Source organism: Poecilia mexicana, unplaced genomic scaffold (assembly GCF_051168715.1).
Source record: "Poecilia mexicana isolate PSO_F unplaced genomic scaffold, ASM5116871v1 scaffold_15, whole genome shotgun sequence".
In the NCBI taxonomy this organism is placed as follows: Eukaryota; Metazoa; Chordata; class Actinopteri; order Cyprinodontiformes; family Poeciliidae; genus Poecilia; species Poecilia mexicana.
In genome coordinates, this window is record NW_028263384.1 from 1,472,973 (window position 1) to 1,484,545 (window position 11,573).

The 11,573-nt window shown below is 43.3% G+C and overlaps 2 long non-coding RNA genes across 2 annotated transcripts; both read right to left on the reverse strand.

Moving 5' to 3' along the window:
* Positions 1 to 2,636: 2,636 nt before the first annotated feature.
* LOC148155225 (uncharacterized) lies at positions 2,637 to 3,468 on the reverse strand. The gene is made up of 2 exons (XR_015765510.1): positions 2,827 to 3,468; positions 2,637 to 2,701 (listed from the first exon to the last, which is right to left on the reverse strand). It is a non-coding gene; the product is annotated as an uncharacterized LOC148155225 (long non-coding RNA).
* Positions 3,469 to 9,877: 6,409 nt separating this feature from the next.
* On the reverse strand, positions 9,878 to 10,302 carry LOC148155226 (uncharacterized). The gene is made up of 2 exons (XR_015765509.1): positions 10,068 to 10,302; positions 9,878 to 9,942 (listed from the first exon to the last, which is right to left on the reverse strand). It is a non-coding gene; the product is annotated as an uncharacterized LOC148155226 (long non-coding RNA).
* Positions 10,303 to 11,573: the final 1,271 nt, after the last annotated feature.

An 11,573-nucleotide genomic window follows, 5' to 3' on the forward strand; every position in this document is an offset into this window, starting at 1 on the left:
TCAGTGAGATGATGAGGGTTTGTTAGATGACAGTGGCAACAGTGGTATGAGTTAATCCCACAATCAGGGGATTGTCACTCAAGCAAGACACTTCACCTGCTGTTGGAGGTCAACCTCACCTCAGTCAGATTGCCCTAGGGCTGCTGTCGCTATGTATTTTCAGTATATTGGCAAAACATATTTTATATATTAGTAGTGTAATTATAGTATGCTACAATTACACTTTTGGTTCATTATAATTGCTAATGAAGTAACTTTTTTGTTACTTCATTAGCAATTATAATTATTGTTGCTATTCTTATTAAATCATTATTAAAGACAATAAAATAATTGGATTTTTGCAAAAAAAAAATTCTCAGGGAAACAAGTGGGAAAAGTACTTCGTGAGAAGAAACGATCTAAACTATGTTATCAAAACAAGAACAAAAGCATCAGCAACTGAAAATATGTTCAGTTGAAATGCTAAGGAGTGATGGAACTATTTTCACTTCCACAAGCCAAGTTTCTGTTATTCCAGTTTCCACCCATGTTTTGATAAAATCTTCTCAGATAACCAATGTTGTAATCACTTGGTTTTGCTACATCCACCACAACGGCTTTCCTCTGTTCTTTATCCACCACCACAATGTCCGGTTGGTTCTCCATTACCATCTTGTCTGTCTGGATCTGGAAGTCCCACAGGATCTTAGCTCGGTCATTCTCCACCACCTTTGGGGGTGTTCCCCACTTTGATCTCGGGGCTTCCAGTCCATATTCTGCACAGATGTTCCTGTACACTATGCCCGCCACTTGGTTATGTCGTTTCATGTACGCTTTCCCTGCCAGCATCTTGCACCCTGCTGTTATGTGCTGGACTGTCTCAGAGGCCTCCTTGCACAACCTACACCTTGGGTCTTGTCTGGTGTGGTAGATCTGAGCTTCTATTGCTCTGGTGTTTAGGGCCTGTTCCTGGGCAGCCAGGATGAGGGCCTCTGTGCTGTCCTTGAGTCCAGCTTTCTCCAGCCATTGGTAGGATTTCCTGATATCAGCCACTTCAGTTATTTGTCAGTGGTACATCCCATGTAGGGGCTTGTCTTCCCATGATGGTTCCTCCAGCACCTTGTCCTCTGTTCCCCATTGCCTGAGACATTCGCTGAGCACATCGTCCGTTGAGGCTTTGTCCTTGATGTATTTATGGATCTTGGATGTTTCATCCTGGACAGTGGCTCTCACACTCGCTAGTCCTCTGCCTCCTTCCTTACGGCTTGTGTACAGTCTCAAGGTGCTGGATTTGGGGTGGAACCCTCCATGCATGGTTAGTAGCTTCCGAGTCTTAACGTCCGTGGCCTTTATCTCTTCCATTGACCAGCTAATTATTCCGGCAGGGTATCTGATTACTGGTAAGGCATAGCTGTTTATTGCATGGATCTTGTTCTTGCCATTGAGCTGGCTTCTCAGGACTTGCCTTATTCGTTGGAGGTATTTGGCTGTGGCTCCTTTCCTTGTGACCTCATCGAGGTTGCCATTTGCTTGTGGTATTCCCAGGTAACTGAAAACAATATATATATATTAGGTAGATATATCTACCATATATATATATATATATATATATATATATATATATATATATATATATATATATATATATATAGCCTACCTCATACCATGAGAGACATTGATATGCATAACATGCCGGCTCAGATGTTGCCCGGCCAAACAAGGTCTGCGTCAGGTGCTGGGGAACCAGAGCACCTTGATGACAAATGGGCTACTGGAACAAGACGGAAATGGGCGAGAGGTGAAAACCTGGATCTGTTGGAATGCTACTACTCAAGTAACCCTAGTCAGAGGGGCTACATGCAAAGAATGATGGAAAAATGGTTAGTTCGACATCCCCAGTCTACAATGACTGCTAAACAACTAGTAGCTCAGTGTTCCAACATCCGCAAACGGCAACTGCTATCACAACTTGAGATTGACGAGGTACAACACAAATGCTACGGCAAGGGGGAGGAGCCTGGATGTCAGGACAGAGACTGGGAATGTAGCCCCAGTAATGAACGAACCATCAAAGCTGAACGAAAGGGGTGCATCCAAAGGGGTGCAATGAAAAGATCAGTGCATAAGAAGTACAGCCAGATGCCCATACCTGAAGCACTCGAAACTGCCAAACAAAGACTCCAAGCCTTGGCAGAGCAACAGAGCCCTCAAAGTGTTCAGTGCCATCCAACTATCGGCCAATAACCTGTCTCTCTACAACATGGAAGCTCATATCAGGCATCATAGTGGCTAAGATAAGCGGACACATGGATAAATACATGAGCACGGCACAGAAGGGCATCGGCATAAACAGCAGAGGAGCCAAACACCAACTCCTTGTAGACCACACAGTCGCTGACTGCAAAACCCGACACACCAACCTGTGCACCACTTGGATTAATTACAAGAAAGCCTATGACTCAATGCCACATACCTGGATCATTGAATGCTTGGAGATCAGTGTTGTGTTCAAGACCACCTAACCCGAGACCAAGACAAGACCAAGACCAGAGTACCGAGACAAGACCAAGACTTTTAGGGTCCGAGACCAAGTCAAGACCAAGACTATAGCTGCTCCCAACTTTTCTCACTGGTTGATGAAGATGCAACGCTCCGACTGATGGTTCCAAACGTTTATTAAAGGAATTTTCTGTCACATAAACGCCCAAGACCACCGTGAACACTGCAATAAAGTACACAGTGGCAAATATACATCAGTTAAACCGTCATGTTCTCTTATATAAATTGTTCGAATGAAACTTATTACACATATACAAACACAAGAATATTCCATTCAATTGTCCATACCGTATGCCCCTCCAACCAGAAGGTTAGGAGTTGCTAGAAGTCCATTTCTTCCAAATTTCAGTTCTTTGTCTTTCCTATTACCGCTTGCAAACCAACTGAGCATGAAACGAAACTTACAGCCCTTTATCGAAAGCATCACGTGACCAAGTGATGACGTAATTGCTGAAGTGGTCAGATAACGTTATTAACCAAACCAAACAGTATTTCCTAAAATATACATAAAAATGCTTGACTGCGTTCGCTACACTGCCACCAAAATTACAAAAGGTTTACTTTCACCATATTCAAAGAAATAAAACATGTAATTTTCAATAACTTCAAATTTAACCTTTACCCAAAATTTCCATCAATAGATCTTACAATAGGTGACTGATTTTCATGTTAATGCTGAGCTATTTTGAATAATATTCAACTAACACAACTAATTTCTGCACTGGACGCTCAAGAAATGAAGGTTGTGTTAAGCGTTCACCCTTTGGTCCTAACTTATTTTGGCCTACTTGTATTTTCACCTTTCGTACGAGACCATCATCATCTTTCTGTGCCTCAACTACTCTAGCTAGTGGCCACTCATTTCTGGGAGTGTTTTCATCCTTAACGATAACTACATCTCCAACTTGCACGTTTCGTCTGGTTGCATGCCACTGCTGACAAAGGTTGATGTTGGTTAAGTATTCTCGGCGCCACCTGTTCCAGAACTGTTCTGAGAGATACTGTACTTTGCGCCATCTTTTTCTTGCATACAGATCTTCTTGAACGAACTTTCCTGGAGGTGGAAGGGGTATTGTAGACTTCATAGTAAGTAAGTGGTTGGGTGTCAAGGGTTCAGCACCTTTGGGATCAGTTAGGGTGTTTGTTGTCAGCGGGCGACTGTTGACTATGGACATGGCCTCATAGAAGAACGTTCTTAATGAGGAGTCATCCAGTCTTCCGTTAGCCTGAGCTAGGACAGAGCTCATCACACTCCTTGTCGTCCGAATCTAGCGCTCCCATATGCCTCCCATGTGACTGGCTTCGGGAACATTCATAAGGAAGTCACATTCCTTTCTTGCGAGATAGGTCGCAATCCTTTCCTTGTCAAGTTCCATCAAGCACTTTCCCAACTCACTCTTTGCTCCTACAAAATTTGTACCTTGGTCAGATCTAATTTGTCTGACTGTTCCTCTTATTGCAATGAAACATCTTAATGCATTTAGAAATGCATCAGTTGTCAGGTCCTCGAGCATCTCGATATGAATGGCTCTAGAGCTTAGGCATGTTAACAACAGCCCATATCTTTTGTACTCTTTTCTACCTTGCTTCGTGTAAAAAGGACCAAAACAGTCGATGCCTGTATATGAGAAAGGAGGAGATGACTCTATTCGATCAACAGGCAAGTCAGCCATACGCTGTTCTTCAGTTCGACCCCGCACCCTCCTACAGGTCACGCAACTCCTGATGTGTTTGGCCACAACTTTACTAGCACCCATAATCCAGTAGCCATTGGCTTGATGCTGTGTTCTTTTATGGCAATGATCAAGTATCAGATGCGTTACGATGCCTTCTTTCGGGAGTATTACGGGATGTTTGAACTCTAGCGACGCTGATGACCTTCTTAACCTGCCACCAACTCTGAGCACTCTGTCCTCAAGAAACGGATCGAGTTCATACATTTTGTGAGTTCTCCTGAGTTTTTGTGATTGGCTGAGCAGCTTCAGCTCTTCTCCAAATGCTTCCTTTTGTGCCGCCTTGATCAGCACAAGAGCTGCTTTCTTTCGCTCCTCTACTGTAACAGGCCCAGATATGTCCCTATGAGCCAGCTTCTGAATGCGAGCAATGACGTTAAGGCAAGTGACCCAGTCTGAAAACCTTGCCAGCCTTATCAAAAGGTCATTTTCCTGCACAACATCCATTTTCAGGACTTTGACCTCTGGGTCACCTATGAGAAGCTCTGGGGTTGTTGGATTAGTCACAATTTCCTGTTCCCATAAGAACTTAGGTCCCTTTAGCCAATCTGATGCCATTAGATCTGCCACCTTGAGTCCTCTAGATGCATAATCTGCCGGGTTTTGACTTGTTTCAATGTAAAACCATCGATTGGGGTCAGTAGAGTCTATAATCTTCTGGATCCGGTTCGCAACAAAGACGTGAAAACGCCGGGCCTCATTCTTGATATACCCCAGTACCACTTGTGAATCCGTCCAAAAGTACTCAGCATCGATTTTCAAGTCAAGCTCTTCTCCGAGAACTTTACTTATGGCTGCAGAGATTGTGGCAGCGGTGAGTTCTAGACGTGGTATACTGACAATCTTCATGGGTGCTACCCTAGCCTTGGCCATAACTAAAGTGCAATGCACTTGTTCTTCAGCCACGATCCTGATATACGAGCACTGCCCATAGCCATCGTTACTGGCATCAGAAAAGTGATGCAGCTCTATCTTCTGGATCGTGCCAAGATTGTTGGGAACAAAGCACCTTGTTATTTGAATGGTTTGAAGATTGTTCAGATCATTGAGCCATGTCTCCCACTTCGGCCTTAACTCTGGTGGGACAAGCTCATCCCAACCTACACCTCGCTTGCACATTTCTTGCAAGATTCTTTTCCCAGTCAAGATGTAGGGGGCCAGAAATCCTAGCGGATCATATATGCTGGCGACTGTGGATAAGATGCCTCGTCGAGTGGCTGTTCTTTCTTGTTGGACCACATTGAATGAGAAGACATTCATTTCAATGTTCCACTTAACTCCTAGCACTCTCTGAGCTGGTAGCTCTGTGTAGTTTAAGTCCACGTCCTTGACTTGTGGAGCACGCTCACTCTCTGGAATGCTCTCCAAGACCACTTCGTTATTGCAAATAAATTTGTGCAGACGCAGCTGTCCCTTCTGACAGACTTCTCTTGCTTCATGGACAAGTTGCTTGGCCTTTTCCACGGTATCCAAACTGACAAGACCATCATCCACATAAAAGTTTCTACGGATGAAGCTTGCTGCCATGGGGTACTCATGCTCATATTTGGTGGCGAGGTATTTCATGCCGTAATTCGCACAACCTGGCGATGATGCCGCTCCAAATATGTGCACCCTCATGCGGTATTCCTTGGGCTCACTCGCTGTGTTCCCATTCTCCCACCACAGGAACCTCATGAAATCCCGATCTTCTTGAATGACATGAAAGCGGTGGAACATTTTCTCCACGTCGCAGTTGATTGCAATTGGATACTGTCGGAACCGACACAGCACTCCAGTCAAGGCGTTGGTTAAATCTGGTCCTGTGAGAAGGTGGTCATTCAACAAAGTGCCTTCATATTTGGAGGAGCAGTCGAAGACAACTCTGATCTTTTCTGGCTTTCGCGGGTGGTACACTCCATGGTGTGGTATGTACCAGGTGTTCCCATCCTTTGATGTTGCATGGACTTCCTCTGCATCACCATCTTTGAAAACATTGACCATGAACTGATCATAGTCCTCCTTGTATTTGGGATTTTTGTCCATTTTCCCTTTCAGATGTTTCAGCCTAACTGTGGCTAAATTCTTGTTGCTAGGGAGCTGGGGGGGCTCTCTGAAAGGCAGAGGCATCTCCAGATATCCATTGTCATTATGATGGATTCCCTCTTTCAGAATTTGTAGGAACTGAATATCTTCTTGGGAGATCGTTCCATCTGTAGGATTTGTATCCTGAAAATCTCTCTCAAGAGCCTTAATCGCACATGCGGGTGTAATAGGTGGAATTTCCTTAACAGAGATGCGATAGCAGAATCCTGCATTTATTTCTCCACCAGTATTAGGTGTTTTGGCACCAACCACGCTCCACCCGAGGTCTGTTTTCACTGCATATGGCTCATGCTCCGCTCCTGATACGACTTCCTTCGGTTTTAAAGCTCTGACGCAATCGTAGCCTATTAGCAGTCCAGCAGGACAGTCTAGCAGGTCTGGCATCTCTTCAGCTATGTTAAGCAAGTGTTTCCATCCTTTGGCTGTTTTCCGAGTTGGAATGCTGGTCTTCTCCAACGGAATATCGTCTCGAGTGTAAGCTGGTGGTAGTTCAATGCATTCTTCGGAACTGTATCCTCTGACCTTTAACCCACAGGCTCTGTGACAATTCACTATTGACCTGTCAGTCATTGTTGACAACTTGAGCTTAATTGGCTCAGTGTGTGCTTCTAGTTTTTCACACACGTCTTCAGTGACAAATGTATTGCTACTTTGTGTATCTAACAGAGCATACACTAAGATCTCTGGGCTACTTTTGACAGTACTAGACAGCCACACTGGGACTATCATTGAAGTGCGGTCAGCATTCGCCATGTTCATACTACACGAAGCAGTAGCGTTACTGTCTCTCTGTTGGTTGGCTTCAGACTTCTCCACTTGAGCCGGTTCGTCATGAAGCGGAGTTGGATGGCCTTTTCTACAAACATTGCATGTAGCCTTTTTCCGACAATCTTTTGCAACATGGCCAACTCTCAAGCAGGCGAAGCACATTTTGTTGGTTTTCACAAACGCTTTCTTCTCTTCAAGAGTCAGAGCAGCAAACTTTTCACATTTGTAAATGAAGTGGTTTTCTTGACAGCATATGCATTTTATTTGCTTCTTTGTTTGAGCAGCAGATGAATTATCTGTTGAGCTTGCTGATTCACCTGAATCCTTAGCTGGAGGATCTTTCCCTTGAGCAACCTTTGTTGTTGTCACGAGGGTTCTGACTTTGATGCGTTTTACTTCTGTGCCTGGTTTCTCGTCTGTCTTCTTCAAAGCATGAAGCGAGGAAACCGGGTTGCAGGCAATGCGTGCCTCCTCGGCTAAGAAGTTTGAGAATGCTTCAAAACTTGGGTATGGCTTGCAGTCATCCAATTCCTTGGTGACGATTCGATTCCATCGAGTGGTTGTCCAGTCAGGAAGTTTCTGAAGCAGCTTTTGATTCTCCTCACAATCGTCTAGAACTTTAAGACCTGATATATGAGGCATTGCATTTTTGCATGAAACAAGAAAATCACTGAACTCTCTTAGTTTTAGTGGCTCTTTTGGTCCTATCTTGGGCCAGCTACTAAGTTTACTCCTAAAGGCTCTTTGCACTATGAATGGGTGCCCATAGCGCTTGTTCAGTGCATCCCAGGCTTGCGTATATGCTTCATTATCACTTCGGTAAAAAGTTCCTTCCAGCACAGACAGCGCATCTCCACTTATATATTTTCTGAGATAAAACAGTCTATGTGCTGGGCTTGTACAGGTAGTCTCTATCAAGGCTTTAAAGCTAGTACGCCATTCAGTGAATTTCAGAGGATCGCCAGTAAAAACGGATGGCTCCGGTGCCGGAAGTCTTGTTAACATCAGAGATTCTTTGAAGGCTTGCACTAGTGTCGCATCATTCAGGTTTTGCTCTGATTGTTTTTCAGAACGAGGAGAGACTAGTGTTTCATGGACAATCTGAGCACATGGCGCTGGGTTATGTTGAGTTTGGAACTGCCCTGGAGACAGAGTTATACTTTTCCTTTCTCCTTGGAGCTGACTTGGAGGCAGAGTTATTTCTTGCTTTTCTCCTGTTTCTCCGTTCATTTTCATTTCCTCCTCCTCATACACATCATATTCAGCTTGCATAGCTTCCAGATCCCTTTGGTTTTCCAGCATTTTCAACTTCTCTTGCTGAGCAAACACTTCCTTTCTTTGTGCAGCTATTTCACTCTCTCTGTTTATTTCAGCACGTTTGGATGCTAAACGTGCAGCTACTTCTGTTTTTTTAATTGACATTTGACTTCCTGCTACGCTACCTGCGCCAGCTCTCGATACAGTAGACCCATATACTGATTTGGCATCGTCTCTCTGAAGTAATTTAACGAGTGATTTCTTCACTGCGGCAGCATCGAACTCTGCCTATTTCTGAGCAACGTATTCTCAACAGAGCAACTACTTCCTTAGTTACTGAGGTGCAGCTATCCATTCGCCGTCTTATGTCTTGGCTTGGTGTGGTCAATGCACGTAAGCTGTCATACTCCTGCTTTAGGTGTGACTCATATCTTTCTAAAGTAGCTGTCATACTTTCAAGACTCTCTTTGTCACATTCTTTTTTGAGTTGGCTCCTAATGTACTGAACCTCACCTTTGAAGCTGACATAAGTTAACATAAACTTTCTTTCCTTTTTTGCACTCTCTTCCTTTGCATAGTTAAGCCATTTTTCGGTTGGTCTACGTTCTCTTTCTGATCGCCTAAGTTGTTCAGATTCAGAAATTGGTTCCTGACTCTCTACGCTATGTGCTTGCAGACTGTTATCAATTTCAGCAATGCGTTCTGTCATTTGGTCTCTTAATGTTGCATCTGTTTCAGTTTCTAACTTGGTTTGTAAGTCTATTTTTTCTTCTTCAAGAGCCTGAATTACTCCCTCAAGTACAAGAGCACTCTCTTCATTTTGATCCATTTTCTGAATTATTAATAATCAAAAACTTAAGCAAAACCTTAAACTAAACTTGTACTATAAGTAATCCTCAGTATTAATTTCAAATATCAAGCATACACATATAGAACCAAACAGGAAATCCAAAGTAGGAATATCTAGTTCCTTAATAACACAGGCCAGAAATATTCACACAAAATATGCACACAATGGCCTTTCACACTTAATTTCAAATATTTACAAGTGATAATGTTTCTTATCAACTAAAACCTGAAAGCCAAAGGCTTGGTGATACCACTCACGACCACGTCGCGCTGTTGCTCTTGTGATTACTTGTGGAAACGGCGCAGTCTCAATCCTTGTCCTGATTGCAAGCCGCCGCCATATTTTGCAAGTCACTGCAATCGCAACGGTCCGAGCAGATTGCAAGGTTGAAAGACGAGCGGTAGTTTTCTTCAAGCTGCAACGGTCCTTTTTCCCTCTTCCCCATCCATCTCAGCATGGCTGGCGAGAAGTTCACAGCTTGCTTTCACCGTGCGGTCTCCCTCTTTGTTCTCTGGCTTCGAGCTGAGCTGCATACGGTGCACGTGTTCTCTGCATACGGTGCACATGTTCACTTCAAACGGTTAACGTGTTCACTATAGCTGCTCCCAACTTTTCTCACTGGTTGATGAAGATGCAACGCTCCGACTGATGGTTCCAAACGTTTATTAAAGGAATTTTCTGTCACATAAACGCCCAAGACCACCGTGAACACTGCAATAAAGTACACAGTGGCAAATATACATCAGTTAAACCGTCATGTTCTCTTATATAAATTGTTCGAATGAAACTTATTACACATATACAAACACAAGAATATTCCATTCAATTGTCCATACCGTATGCCCCTCCAACCAGAAGGTTAGGAGTTGCTAGAAGTCCATTTCTTCCAAATTTCAGTTCTTTGTCTTTCCTATTACCGCTTGCAAACCAACTGAGCATGAAACGAAACTTACAGCCCTTTATCGAAAGCATCACGTGACCAAGTGATGACGTAATTGCTGAAGTGGTCAGATAACGTTATTAACCAAACCAAACAGTATTTCCTAAAATATACATAAAAATGCTTGACTGCGTTCGCTACAAAGACCGAGGAAAGTCGAGACCGAGTCAAGACCAAGACCAGCGGCCCACGCTACATGATACGATAAAATGTAGAATATGAACGAAATTGCTTCTCAAAATAATCTGAAAGATCCATATTCCCATAAAAATACCTAGATATTAAATACTTAATACATTTTACCAATATTAAATATTCCATTTCTGTGTTACAATGTGTGATGGTCTCGTGCCATCCCTAAAAACATAACGCCCTGGGCATTTGCCCATATTGCTCATGTAAGAAACCACCACTGTTGCACCATTAAACATAGCAATTGAGGCAATGCCCTGACGGTAAATAACGCTCAACTATGAACACTGACCAAGGAGCAACAAGCAAGAAGTAATCAAACAGAAGGCGCTCATTGTGACTGTTTTCACTCTCTATCCCCGTACATGAAGCCAGGTAGTCTGACACCATGGCAGACATTACAGCTGCCACTTTGAACAAAAACAATCAAAGAGCAATGTGCATGCTCTGCGTGCTCTTTCGTTCTTGTGTTTTAGTTATTTGTTAATTTAAATATCAACGTACATAATAAAATAAAATAATGATGCAGTGCACACAGAGCATTACAAGAACAAAGAACGGGTGTTCTGTCAGGTCAGATCGTCATACGCTTAGCACGAACTCACGGTGTTCTGTCAGGTCAGCATACGTTGTCAGATAGTCGTACGCTTAGCTCAGACATGCATACGCTGTCATTACCATATGATTTTATTTAATCAGCAACATAGAATCATGACATAGATCGTCATACACTTTATTAACAGTTGTATGGCGTCCTGACTTGGGGGTTAAGTGAGTTTTACAGGGCGCGTGCTGTAGCTGACTCCAGCTGCAGCCAGACCTGCTTTAAATACACTTTGAAACCATGACAACACATGTATATCTATATAGTTATCATTGAAAACAATTTAATGACTTATTTTCGTCATAACTTGCTGCGTATGGTGAACTGACAACTCCTCTGACGGTCGGACTTCTTAATGCGCATGCGCGGGCATGCTACTCACTGCATGTATGCTATTCTGACAGCGTATGGTAATCTGATAGAACAACGGCTCTCAGTGAGTGACACTCCAGTCCTATCTAATGAGTAAAGAGCCGTGGAGAAGAATCGACTGTTTCTGAATGTCACATCACTATATTGCAGACTTCTGGACATAGCGTTGTCCCATATATGCGACAAGTCAGTCAACATCTCCGCACAATAATTCAGGCAGTGAGTGACTTTTTT